The sequence below is a fragment of the Bos mutus genome, chromosome 4 (genome assembly GCF_027580195.1).
Source record: "Bos mutus isolate GX-2022 chromosome 4, NWIPB_WYAK_1.1, whole genome shotgun sequence".
NCBI lineage: Eukaryota > Metazoa > Chordata > Mammalia > Artiodactyla > Bovidae > Bos > Bos mutus.
Window position 1 is genome coordinate 66,704,923 of NC_091620.1, and position 14,232 is coordinate 66,719,154.

Here is a 14,232-nt window from a genome sequence, read left to right on the forward strand (position 1 = left end):
CCCCTGTGAACACGGTCTTAGCTCTTCCTGTGTTAGTAGGTGTGCCCTGTGTGTATATTTGAAGAGTTTTATTAAGCTACATTGTTTAAGAGAAACAAGTCAAAAAAGTTGTGAGTAACCAGTTTGACAATTAGGGCTCTCCTCAGAGTTGGACCCCAACATCAGCACTGGGGAAGCAGGCTCACGGGGCCTGCTGAGGGCTCCAGAGGGCGGCAAGGGCAGGGGCAGACAAAGGGAAAGCACCATGGGAGCAGGAAGAAGCCATACGCCCAGCTCCTGACATTTCTTGATTAGAGGACTGAGATGTATTCTGACAGGGGAATGGGCTGGTTGTGCCTTTTGAAATTAAATAAAAACACTTAGAAAGAATCCAAGGCAGGGTTTGGTGACATAGGTGTCACTGTTGACAGCAGTTTTTGATTCTTGGTGTAAGTAGTCATTTCTGTCAGATGAAAGATAGGCTTTAAGAATCTCCTAAAGAATCTGCCTACAATGCAGGAGACTCGGGTTCATTCCCTGGGCTGGGAAGATCTCCTGGAGAAGGGAATGGCAACCCACTTCAGTATTCTTTCCTGGAGAATTCCATGGGCAGAGGAGCCTAGAGAGCTATAGTCCATGGGGTTGCAAAGGGTCGGACATGACTGAGCGACTAACATACACACACAAGAATCTCCTTAATTTAAAAATGAGGGTTATTTACTTTTTCATCTTGCACAAATGACAACCTTGAACTACAGTCTGATGTCTCCAAAGCAGTGTTAGAGGAGCTGTTAGAATTATAAGTTTTAGAATCAGCCTACCTAATTTCAAAACTGTGCTGATAAGTTGTATGCCTTAGAGGATCTACTCTTACCTGAACACTGGGCACAGTGTGTGTGCTGTGCTTAGTCACTCAGTTGTGTCCAACTCTTTGCAACCCCATGGACTGTAGCCCACCAGGCTTCTCTGTCCATGGGGATTTTCCAGGCAAGAATACTGGAGTGGGTTGCCATGTCCTCCTCCGGGGGATCTTCCCAACCCAGGGATCGAACCCAGGTCTCCTGCATTGCAGGCAGATTCTTTACCTTCTGAGTCACCAGGGAAGTTCAATTAATTTCCAGAATCATTCTGATTACTAAATGACTTAATGTGAGTAAAGCCCTTTCAATGGGGGAAGGTAAGGAGAATTTGTTGTAGAGAAGCATCTGATCAGAAGATGGTCCAGCTCAAGTTCACCATAACTGTGAAAGCATCTTATTCAAATAAAAGATTTTTATAAAGTCTAGACTTCTTTTAGTACTTTAATGGGCTTCCCAGTTAGTTCAGCTGGTAAAGAATCTATCTGCAGTTCAGGAGACCCTGGTTCGATTCCTGGGTCAGGAAGATACCCTGGAGAAGGGATAGGCTACCCACTTCAGTATTCTTGGGCTTCCCTGGTGGCTCAGCTGGCAAAGAATCCGTCTGCAACGTGAGAGACCTGGGTTCAATCCCTGGGTTGGGAAGATCCCCTGGAGGAGGACATAGCAACCTACTCCAGTATTCTTATCTAGAGAATCCCCATGGATAGAAGAGCCTGGAGACCTATAGTCCATGGGGTCGTAAAGAGTCAGACATGACTGAGTGACTAAGTACACAGCAGACTTCTTCTATTCTAGGGCTTTACTTTTTTAAAAGTCATTTCCCAATTAATAGTTTTATCATTTAAAATAATTATAATTTCTAATAACAATGTTAATAAGTATATGGCTAAAGTCTCTAGGTCCGCATTCTATGTGGGCATTGAGCTGGGTGATTTACCTTTACTTTCTCACTTAATAATCCTGAAACACAATGTGGTGTATCAGGTTTACACATGAAGAAATTGAATTTCAGTCAAATTACATGACCTCTCTGAGATCACACAGCTAGTTATGACAAAGCTGGCTTTCAAACCTAGTCATTTTGCTTTAAAACCTATGCTCATTCTAATAGACCATGTTTCTAAGAACCTACAGTATAATAAATATCTCATTAGTAATTATATATTTCTGGTTCTTCCAGAAAAGAAGAGTAGCTGATACTGTGGGATTGGGACTTCCTAGAGAGAAACATTTGTCTCTTGAACCTCTGAAGTAAACCAGAAATCAAACCAGTCAATCCTGAATGAAGTCAACCCTGAATGTTCATTGGAAGTACTGATACTGAAGCCAAAGCTCCAGTACTTTGGCCACCTGATGTGAAGAGCTGACTCATTGGAAAAGACACTGATCTTGGGTAAGATTGAAGGCAAAAGGAGAAGAGGGCAGCAGAAGATGAGATGGTTAGACAGCATCACTGACTAAGTGGACATGAATTTGAGTAAACTCTGGGAAATGGTGGAGGACAGGGAAGCCTGGTATGCTACAGTCCATGAGGTTGCGAAGAGTTGGACACAACTTAGCGCTGAACAACAATAGAGGAATCAGGATGATTGAACACTGACCTGGCATGTCCAGATCCCATGTTCCTCCAACTTTTTACACTGTTACTTTGAGTTCCAAAAATTAAAAAAAAAAAAAATTTAAAGCTGTCTGGAAGACAAAACCCAGATTCCAAAAGAGTTAGAGCTAGAAAGGATTTTAAAGATTAAGTAAGAAAATAAGAGGTAGAAGATCTCATTAATTGAAGATGGCTCAAGAATCAATTAATTGCCTGAAAACTAAGCAAGTCTATGCAATCAAAACTATTTCATGGCATATTCTTGGGTAATTTTTCTGTCATTGATAGAAGTAGTAACCTCAGAGAATAATGTACAAAAAATCTAAACTCTGAAGGAGCATGAATGAATGATATGTCTGGGGAAAGCCCAGCCTTTCAGCTAAAACTCAACATACAGATTGTAATCCAACATACAGGATTAACATCTCAGGAGACTTGCCCTGGGTCATTTCAACTCTCTGTGATGCCTTATTCTCTAGATGGAAATAAAAACAGTGAACTCTCTTAAATGTGCCCTATGGTCTGATTAAAGATTGAAAAGGTCTCTAAAAATCCACAGCACTCCCAGGGAAAAATGCTAAATATCATTATAGTTATTACACCAAATGCCATAATTTGGTCTCCTCAGATTCCCTTTTTATGTAGATTCCATCAAACTCTGACTTTTGACTTTTTGCCTCTCTGACCAAATCTCCAATGACAAAGCAAAGGGAAATGTTGAGGCAATTAGTGGGAAATGGAAGCAATTAATTCCCTTTTTTAGTGGAAACCTGGCCTCTGTGAACCAGTTTAACCAAAAATAATCAATGACCTTTCTCTGACCAAACTGAAGCATATCTACGTGATATTTGTCACTGGTTATCCATCTACTGCTTCAACATTAATGAGTCTCTTCACTTTGCCCCTTTCTTTTATGAAATAGAGCCATCTATTCTGGTCCCTTGTTACCTCTACAACTGGTATTTTTGCAAATTTAATGCAGTCCAAGACCTCATTATCCATGTTTAAGCCTAGAAACCACTTCTTAAATAGCTGTGATTTCTGATTTCCCCCAATCCTTGTCCTTTGAACTGTTTCCCCTTCTCTGCTTTAAAGATAGGATCTTGTTCAAAATGAGTAAAGTAGAACAACAAATATAAAGTTTAAATTTAAAAGTTCCCCAGAAAACACTATAGAATTTACTTAGGGAAGATCCCCTGGAGAAGAGAATGGCTACCCACTCCAGTAGTCTTGCCTGGAGAATCCCATGGACAAAGGAGCCTGGTGGACTACAGTCCATGGGGTTGCAAAGAGTCAGACATCACTGAGCAACTAACACACACAAAGCCCATATAGAATTAGATTCAGGTCGCTGCCCCATCACTTACCTTCTGGTCACCTTGGGAAAGTCACCTATCCTTCAGAAGCCTCACTTTTCTCAGCAATGTAAAGAGTGGGACTTGCCTTAAGACCATGTCAGGCTCAAATAAGGTGATAAAGTCTTTAGTATATGATGAAAGCTCAGTGGATGATAACTCTAGGGAAGAGAAGACATGATTTCATGTACAATATCTGATTTTGATACTCACTAAAACTCCTACAATGACTGAACTCAAGCAGAAGTATTATAGTTAATATTCTACTGTCTTTCTTTTATCCCTCAGAAGAGGTCTTAATGTTTGAGCTTATGCATTTACTTTATAAATTCTTTCCTTCTTCTAGCATATTATGGGATATTTTACTTGTTATTTTGTCCTTACTGTTTGTTTTGTCTTTGGACAAATATATCTTAAGTAATTGGTTAAAGGTTGTGTTATATATTTCACTGGGTATGTTCAGTGGGGCTGAATCTAAATGAATTTAGATACTACCTAGTGAAAGGTCTCCTTCTGAAACAAATAGAAATGAGAATGAACTGACAATATATTTTTGGAAAATACGGAAAAGTAGATATGACCTATGACGAAAAGCCAAGTTATGCAGAGTTGCTTTTTTCTCTACTTTGTTTTGCTCTGAGAGCTCTGTCCTAAAGCAGAGTCCTCCAAGGCTATTTTCGTAGGAGAGGATATATGAGATAGTAACACTTGATTATGTTTTGTGCTCTATAAATCTGTCATAAATGTGAGATTACGGATCACATAGGGAGAAGCAGACAAGTCCTCCCTTTGGGTTGTGACCTAGATTTCCAATCTTAGAGCTCTCATGACCAATCTAAGTTTGATATCCCTGGAATAAATTTAGAACTACCCCTCAAGCATGGGAGATTTAAACCTTAACACCACCAGACCCCTCTTCCTTCACACTCAAGCTCAGCCTCAGCCCTTCATTCACTCTCCACGCTACGTGTTAATTCAATTTAAAACATTCAGTAAACACTGCCCCCTCCCAAACACACAGACTTATTCAAAGTCACATGGCAAGTTAGTAGCAAGCTAAAAATGCTGAACTTCTGACTTCCTATTTTACAGTGTGTTCTATCAGCTCTAAACCAAGCAACCACAAAGAAATCACTGAATCATTTGCAAATATTTGCTTGGCCCACTGTTTGGGAGCTAATTTGTGTTCAGTTTAAGTGGTTACTTCTACAGTGAAAAAGGACAGTTCATCACCTTTGATTTTCTTATGATGTTCTATCATATTTTTAGCAAAGATCTTGTCTTCTGTTCTTGCCAGAGGTACAAACAATCACTTTACAAAGTATTACCTACATACTTGTCCTTGCTGGCTTAAAATACAGGAGGACTCTATAAACAAAATCTAAAACATGACTTTGGTCTTTCGTCCCACCAATCCATGTTCCAAATGGCCAGGGATAACCTTGATTAAAACACAATCAGATCAAGTTACTCTTGTTAAAATCATATAACCCTTAAAAGCATAGCTCTTATGATCTGCCCCTACCTTAATTCTCCAGCTCTTCTTTATGTTATTCCCCACAATGATTCCAAGCTCTAATCAAAGACCCCTGAATATGCCATGCTTTTCACACGTCTGCTCTGATGGAAAGAGCAAATCATCCATCATGTGAAAAGTACCTTACATACGTGCAGGACAATCAGAAGCTTTAGAAGAGGACAAGTGATTGACAAAATGGAGCAAAACATTTGAGAGAATGACTAGAGGATCAGATGTTTCTTAGCCTAAGACTAACTAAGGAGAAGGCTAAAAGTTTATCAGACCTTAAAATCTAATGGTAAAAATTCTACTAACAAAACTTCTGTTGCAGACCTCAGTAGTTCAGTTCAAATCTATTTGAATTTACACAAGATCAAAGGTAGCAGAGAATGTCAAAATCCTAACTGTTGAGGAATTCCCTGCAAGCACTAGCTGAGAGCATTACCTGCCTATAGACAGATTTTCAAGACAAATAGGTAGTGCTGTAGATTTTTTAAGCATATGGAAAGATGTTTGATAGAACCAGTTTTCACCAGTGGAGGTAAAAAGAGATACAGACAAATGCCTGATTGAACAGATAACCCTAGCTCAAATTCTTACTTGGAAATACATCTAAGGAAGCTAAATATCTTTCAGAAATTAGTTGTTCATGAATGTACAAACTTCTGTATTAGAAACATGTTTGCAAAAGAAAGAATAAAGAAAGGGAGGAACAGAAGGATTCGCGGCTCAGTGGAAGAAGCTAGAAAGTGAATTACAATCTGTTCCAGTACATTGGCTAAGGAGGAGTGTTTCAGGAACGACAAGAAATGATTTGGAAATAGTCTTCCATGGTAACTCTTGGGAATGAAGTAAGGAGACATGGGAATTCGAATTAAAACTCAATCTCTTTCCCAGATTCATTCCCTTCAACTGTCTTTTTTAGTTCTATTTTTGAAACCCACATGTTCTTTCAAACTTAAAGTGATAAAAAGAAAAACAGCATCCTAATAGGCTTTAAGGTCATTAAGCTCAACCTCTAGCTGTATCCTAAGAACAATAACAAAATTAGAACCTAGGACTTACTTTTTTTAACCAATCTGTTCTTAAAACTGGTCATCTAAAGAAATTCTACAATCTATCGTACTATCTCACTTTTCAATAACACAGATCCCTCAATTTTCCTAATGTTTAGCAGATGTACTAAGTTGCTTCAGTCTTGTATGACTCTTTGTGACCCTATGGACTGTAGCCTGCCAGGCTCCTCTGTCTATGGGATTTTCCAGGCAAGAATACTGGAGCATATTGTCATATCCTCCTTCAGGGGATCTTCCCGACCCAGGGATCGAACCCACGTCTCTCATGTCTCCTGCATTGGCTGGCATGTTCTAGCTCCACCTACAATACATTCGCATACCGTTCTTATTTGCTGATAAGCAATGGGACAAGATTTAAATTATCTATCATCAGCTAAGTTCTCACAAGCAAAATGTCTGCCAATTTTGGTATATCGCCAGACACCTACACACTGATTTACAGATTCCTTAACAGGCTGGAAATTCATATCTAACCAAAATTAAGAATATTTTTGTACATTATTAATATTCATTTTTCTACAAAACTATTGTTAAAGTCTCCCTTCACAAGTTATGTTTTCAAAAACACTTGTGATTCTTACACTTCCTCATACATCTTCGGCTATCTATGCTTCACTGACTCTTCTTCCTGATCTTGGTAAATATAATCAATAAAACCTGAGCAACTATTTTGCATTATTCATTTCACTATTCACTTGTTTTGTTTTAGCCAACAGTGTAAATTTTGCAATCTGCTATTTGTAGACATGACTTCTGTGGATCTGCTATCACTCCATTGCTTAATCTAACATTTTTTACTATAAAGAATTAATCAGATTTGCCTCTGTGAAGAATCTGGCATGTAGAATGAATTTCATTTTGTACACTTATTTTTAGAAAAATAAAATTGAATTTTATTTATACATTGATTAATAAAGAATCCATTATATTTCCACATGTATGTTTACTACTTTATTAGTATCCATAGTTATTCTTTAGAATCATATTTCATTAGTTTATTTGAAACTATTGTATAAGAATATTTTATTTCTTTCAGTTTCTCCTTTTCTTATTTCTCCTTTCTAACTATTCAAACCATTGTTTTAAAAATTATTTCCACTTTCAAAATTACTACAGTTTCTGAAAATGTCACTAATGCTAGGATATTCTTGTCTGGAATATTCCATGGACTGAAGAGAAATTTCCATCAGATTTAAATATCTCATATTATTTTGGTTGTCTAAAACATAATAAATCCTTGTGTCACAGTCTTTAAAATTAAGCTGATTTTGAATGAACTTTTTTCAGTTTGTCTCATTTTTGACATCAGCTGCAACTTCCAGTTCAACAAAATTACACATACATTGAAATACTCTACTCCTTTGTAATGAAACAGAAATCTTTTAAGAAAAGTAATGGTAATCAAACCAAAGACATATACAACATGAAAATTATCTCTATTCCATCTGGTTTATAGCTAAAAAAAAGTTTTTATTCTCAAGCTGGAGATTACAAAGTTTGGCCTATTTAAGGTAGCTTCTACCAAAAAAGTAAAAGATTTAGTATTAATTCAAAATTTACTTCAAAGTGTAAAGCTAGACTCAGATTCACCTAAAATAGGAGTGAAGCGGAATTGTCTAAATAATCTTGATAATGAACTCCATATTCTGCTTCACTTTGTTTTGTTGACACAGCATGAATAGGGAAGAACTGTGAAGGTTATTTTAAAGTCTCTTAACTTTAAATGAATTTCTAGTAAATAAGTTACTAAAAAGTTATCGAAAATGAATTAAAGATTATCTCAGGTTTATTTTCTTCTCAAAATGTCTATTCCCAATTAAACATTTTAAGATGTTACTAAAAGCATGGGTTATAATTCATATAAACAAATATATACAAAATATATGTGTATTTATGTGCATATATATACAAATATATATATAATCTTCCAGTCCCTACTACAACTCTGCTAATTATTACAATTAAAAACTATGACTAATAAAGTAATTGAAAACTATTATAATAAAAAGTTATTGCTTTGGGATATTTGACATCCCCTATACAAATTTTTCAGATTCAAATTTTCATAAAAAACAGAATAACTTTGATGCTTGAAAAATAGCATATGCTAAAGTACTATCTGATATTATTTCTGCTCTGAAGAGTACTCATATTTTCTTACATTTAAAAGCCAATAAAATATATATTGCTAAAATGTAAACAGAAATTAACATTTACTCATAAAATAACATATAAGATGCAATAAAATGTCAAATCATGTTCCAATTTAGTAAATACTCTAGAATATTAAACTGAAAGAAGAAATTGCTTTGGTTATGAAATAAAACAGTGATTTCTACATCTTGATTAAAATAAGGCATTAATAGAGTTTTAGATATATTTTACCCAAATTACAGAAAATCACAGCTCAACTACTATAACATCCTGATACCCAGTGATCATGCAAGATAAAACTATAATTATCAGTAAGCCACAAATATCAAAGTAAAGCAGATATTGATTAGACTCCGCTTTCACAGTTTAAAGTACAGAAAATTAACTTGTCAGTTTGGTTACCTACCAGCAATGATTGGATTCTATCAGTGTTATTACCTTTACAAACAGCAACAAATTATAATCACTCTTCCCATAATATAAGCACCATGCTAAAAGAGACAACCAAAGTAAACGACACAATCATGAATAATGAATAGTTTGGGCTGGTTGGAATCCACTTAGTTGAGGAAAGAGAAAAGAGAAGTGGCTCATTAGGGCATTTCCTGAACCTTGGTTGGAATTTCAGTTAAGGAAGAAGAAATGACACAGCAGTTTCACACTGGGGACTTCCTTTCTTTATCTGAAATATGCTACCAACTTGAGAAACAGCACTCCAGCAAAAGTACTCCCCAGTAATGTGGTCAGAATAAAAGCTCTCATTGATCCCATTGCCCATAATCAACATTTCTTCCCAGAATATGCACAAGCAGTAAATGGTTGTTATCAAAGTAGACTAAGATCCCATCTTTATTGCATCATATTAAGTCTCACATTTAATATTTCTTCAACAAACTGACCTGCACTGATTTCCAGTTTTTAAGAATTGCACTTTTGTTGAGAGTATTAATAGATTTTGAGTTTCTGCTTTAGGCCATCAATTTTCCCATATTTCATATAATCACATTTTCCTTACATATGATTTTGCCCTCAAATTCTAGGATAACTTTAATCTTGTACAGCAATATTTTATCTCCCTGTGTGGATGGAAGATATTTAATTCAGCTTACAAGATTTCTAATTTATTATTATTAACATCCCAATGTGATCTATATTTTTAAGAGACATGAGTACCGGTTACTCACTTGCTGCCTTTTATAAAAGAAACATCTAAAGAAGTCTCATTTCCTTTATCAGTTACCTACATGAAAGTAAAAATCTAAAGATACATCTTTGTTCCTACACTACAATTTGTGCTATGAAACTTTGCATTTATTTTATAATAGTTACATCATTACATATAGTATAATTACTGAAGTTTCATGCAAAGATTACATTCAAATTCTTCCTACCCTTGTGTTTTATAAAAATCATGCAATTAAACTGACATTTATGTTTGTCAAACAGTGAAGGCTATATAAGAATGTCTCAACACTGTGTCTTCCATGAAGAACTGCAAAACTATTGAGCAAAAATTTTTAAAGTTCTCTCATCATCAATAATTTTTGAGCCATTTTACAATTTCTGATGGTGTTCTGATACATTTAAATCTCTTAAGGTGATGGGAAGGAGTAAATACTTATTTCAGAGTAAAATTAATTTTGGAAATTAAGAAACACTTTTAAGAAAGAGAAACACTGAGATTTTGACTTTAGATTGAAATATAGTTTAAAACACATTTGTGGGATTCATAAGTGCTGAAGCTCTATTACTATAAAGGCATACATTTTGGTTTCTGAAAAGTTAGAAATGTATGGATACACACTCCTGAAGCAAAAGCCACCAATGTGTTAATGGTGCTTATATGCTAATGGTGTTCCAGTGGAACACTTAAGATATTTAAAAAATTTTTGTTTACCTATAGCTTCTACTACTAAGTCACTTCAGTCGTGTCCAACTCTGTGCAACCCCATAGACGGCAGCCCACCAGGCTCCCCTGTCCCTGGGATTCTCCAGGCAAGAACACTGGAGTGGGTTGCCATTTCCTTCTCCAATGCATGAAAGTGAAAAGTGAAAGTGAAGTCGCTCAGTCGTGTCTGACCCTCAGCGACCCCATGGACTGCAGCCTTCCAGGCTCCTCCATCCATGGGATTTTCCAGGCAAGAGTACTGGAGTGGGGTGCCATTGCCTTCTCCAATAATAAATATATTTGTTACTTATATTAAAATATAGTTTTAGTTTTAAAAATAATTTGTGCACCAAAATGTTTAGGGGTAGTTTGCTACTGTGTATGATACTGTGATAAAATAAGAAATAAATATTTGGACTTCATTCATGGTTCCTGGTTCACGGTTCCTAACAGGGATGAGAGAAGCACCTTTTGTTAATCATGCTGCTAATCTGCTAAGTCACTTCAGTCATGTCCGACTCTGTGCGACCCCATAGACGGCAGCCCCCAGGTTCCCCCGTCCCTGGGATTCTCCAGGCAAGAACATTGGAGTGGGTTGCCGTTTCCTTCTCCAATGCATGAAAAGTGAAAAGTGAAAGTGAAGTCGCTCAGTCATGTCCGACTCCTTGCGACCCCATGGACTGCAGCCTACCAGGCTCCTCCATCCATGGGATTTTCCAGGCAAGAGTACTGGAGTGGGGTGCCATTGCCTTCTCCATGTTAATCATAAAAGCCCCTTTCAACCATACATGAATTTATGTTGAAGAAGTGATTTCATGGTCCCCAAAATAGCTTCTGCATGAGGACTGGTTTTCAGTGGAACCAACCACATGATTGTGCTTAGTTGCTCTGTCATGTCCAACTCTTTGTGATCCCATGAACTGTAGCCAGATGCCTCTGTCAGTGGGGATTCTCCAGAATACTGGAATGGGTTGCCATGCCCTCCTCCAGGGGATCTTTCCAACCCAGGCGTTGAATCCAGGTCTCCTGCATTGCAGGTGGATTCTTTACCCTCTGAGCCATCGGGGGAGCCCAACCACACGATTAGTCTTTCTAAATCACAGATTTGATCAGTTTATTCTCCTTAGTGGTAAACATCAGAAACTTCCTACTGCCTAAACGATTCCCATTCCTCTAGAATAGCATATAAAAGTCCTCACAACCAAATCTAAATCTGGATTTCAAGCTTCATCATAAACTTCCTTCCTTCCTTCTACTTGAAAGTAAAAGTGAAAGTCACTCTGTTGGACTCTTTGCAACCCCATGGACTATACAGTCCATGGAATGTTTCAGGCCAGAATACTGGAGTGGGTAGCCTTTTCCTTCTCCAGGGGATTTTCCAAACCCCAGGATCAAACCCAGGTCTCCTGCATTGCAGGCAGATTCTTTACCAGCTGAGCCAAAAGGAAAACCCAAGAATACTGGAATGGGTAGCCTATCCCTTCTCCAGTGTCTCTTCCCAATCCAGGAATGGAACCAGGGTCTCCTGCATTGCAGGCCATTCTTTACCAACTGAGCTACCAGGGAAGCCCTACTACTAAGAATTCTATGAATTTATTCTACTTAGAATGTCCTAATGCAAGACTCTCCTTTTTTTCAAACTGTAAATTGTATCTGACCTCCTGTCTATAAGCTTCCTTTGAAACATAAGAGTTAAATGCTCTTGAGTGGGTGAAAAGATGGAACTTAACACATCTAAATATAATAAGTATTAAAGTCAGTATATTTTAATTCCAAATAAATTTATAAATTCAATATAATATCAATCAAAATTCTAGTTATATTCTATTGGTATTTCTATTATTATTTACTAAAAAAAATGAAAAACATAGCCAAAATATTTTGAAAATAAAAAATAATGTGAAGAAGGACTTGACCAATGAGATACTGAACATACTGTAAAACTACACTAATTAAAACAGTTTGCTGCTAACATATAGTAGATAGAAAACTCAAACCTAAATTTTTAGAAATTTAGTATATATTGAAGATTGCATTTCACATCAGTAGGAAACATATTTCTCAATAAATATTTTAAGGGTAAACAGCTAAAATGGGTAGACAGAGACCCATACTTCTACTACACCAAAAATTTAATTTCAAAATCTTAAAGATACAAATATAAAATTTTAAAAATCACCCTCCAAAATGTGACTATTTTGTAATCCATAAAGTAGAGAAAAATATCAAGAAATTCTAACATTTTTGAGCACATAGAGATTAAAACCTCTTTTAATAAAGAAATATTTTTAATGACTAACAAAAAAACCTGAGGAAATGATTTTTTCCATAGTTTTTAATCATATAATATGTAGGTAATTGTTACACTGTATTATCAAGATTTGATTGTTTATCTTCTTACCTGAAAATATATTGCTGAACTGGATCATAACATTCTCTTCTTTGTGTTAGTAATTCTTAGTTTCATGACACTGAAAATTATGTAAAACGCTTAGACTTATTCCAGGCAGGGAGAAAAAGACCTGGGATATTTAGACCCCTAAAGCCATTAGTCATTGGTTTTAGGCTGCCTTCATGGGAACATTAAATCCCAAGCATACCCTGCCCAAGTTACACCTTAGCAAAGTGGAATCTGTCATGCTGAGGGCAGCCTTCTGACAAACTTCCCTTGCAGATGGTTGGAAGACTGAGATGATAAGTAGTATATGAGAGTATAGACAGAACATGGACAGCATATGCTCTAAGTACTTAGAATTAGTCCTGTCACACAGTCCTATAGACAATATATGTTAGGTACTAAGAATATTGTGTTCTTCACAATAGCTTCTCCATCAAAATCAGTACTTTATATATTCATTTATTAGTCACTAATAAGCTTCTACTGGCTGTCTACCTGGAGAAGGAAATGACAACCCACTCCAGTATTCTTGCCTGGAGAATCCCGTGGACAGAGGAACCTGTTGGGCTGCTGTCCATTGGGTCACACAGAGTCAGACACGACTGAAGCGATGTAGCATGCGTGCATGCATTGGAGAAGGAAATGGCAACCCACTCCAGTATTCTTGCCTGGAGAATCCCAGGGACAGAGGATCCTGGTGCTCTGCCATCTATGGGGTCACACAAAGTCAGACACAACCGAAGTGACTTAGCAGCAGCAGCAGCAGCAGACTGTCTACCATGTATCAGGCAGTATACTATCCAGACAAGCTGCTGTGATCCTTATCCTCAAGGAAACTAAAAATCAAATAGAATTTGGAAGATAAATTTTCCACTATTTAAATTAGTTAAAGGCAGAAAAACAGCAATATATGAAATAGCAAACAAAAATGATGTAAAGAATAAATGGGTTGTTTTCTTATACCTGATTTTGTGAAGGAACAGATATTGAAATGAGAAATGCCACAAAAGTAGAGAATACTTGGTTTCTAAAATCAAACATATTTGGGGGCACTAGGGTAACAATAAGTAATAGGTAATATCTAAAATAAATAATATTTAAGTTAAAACATATAAATAGACCATAGAGGGGAAAAGTGCTGTTTGCCACATGGCAGCTAATGTACTTTTTTGAAAATGGACTCAGAAAATAGTTCTACAAGTAAGCAGAAAGCAGACAAGAAGTTAGCATACTAGCTCTTCAAACAGGAAAAGGAAAAAGAAAAATGCATTCATTGTAACAGCTTGCTTTCATAGAAGTCTCAAAGGTAAAAGATTATTGGTAAAAAACTATTTTCAATGGCAACTGATTTTATTCATATACACCATTATGCCCACAAGTGTCTTTTATCTTACCAACAAGTACCC

The 14,232-nt window shown here is 36.6% G+C and overlaps 1 protein-coding gene across 5 annotated transcripts in view; it reads right to left on the reverse strand.

Moving 5' to 3' along the window:
• TFEC (transcription factor EC) overlaps positions 1 to 9,106 on the reverse strand; it is a 99,789-nt gene extending 90,683 nt beyond the window's left edge. For 2 of the 5 annotated variants that reach the window (XM_070369584.1, XM_005907742.3), the window contains exon 1: positions 8,947 to 9,089. The gene's annotated coding sequence lies outside the window, so the exon portion shown is untranslated. Of the gene's footprint in view, positions 1 to 3,803; positions 3,942 to 5,127; positions 5,148 to 8,946 lie in introns of those variants that run through there. The other 3 variants (XM_070369581.1, XM_070369583.1, XM_070369582.1) reach the window with 3 other exon arrangements.
• Positions 9,107 to 14,232: the final 5,126 nt, after the last annotated feature.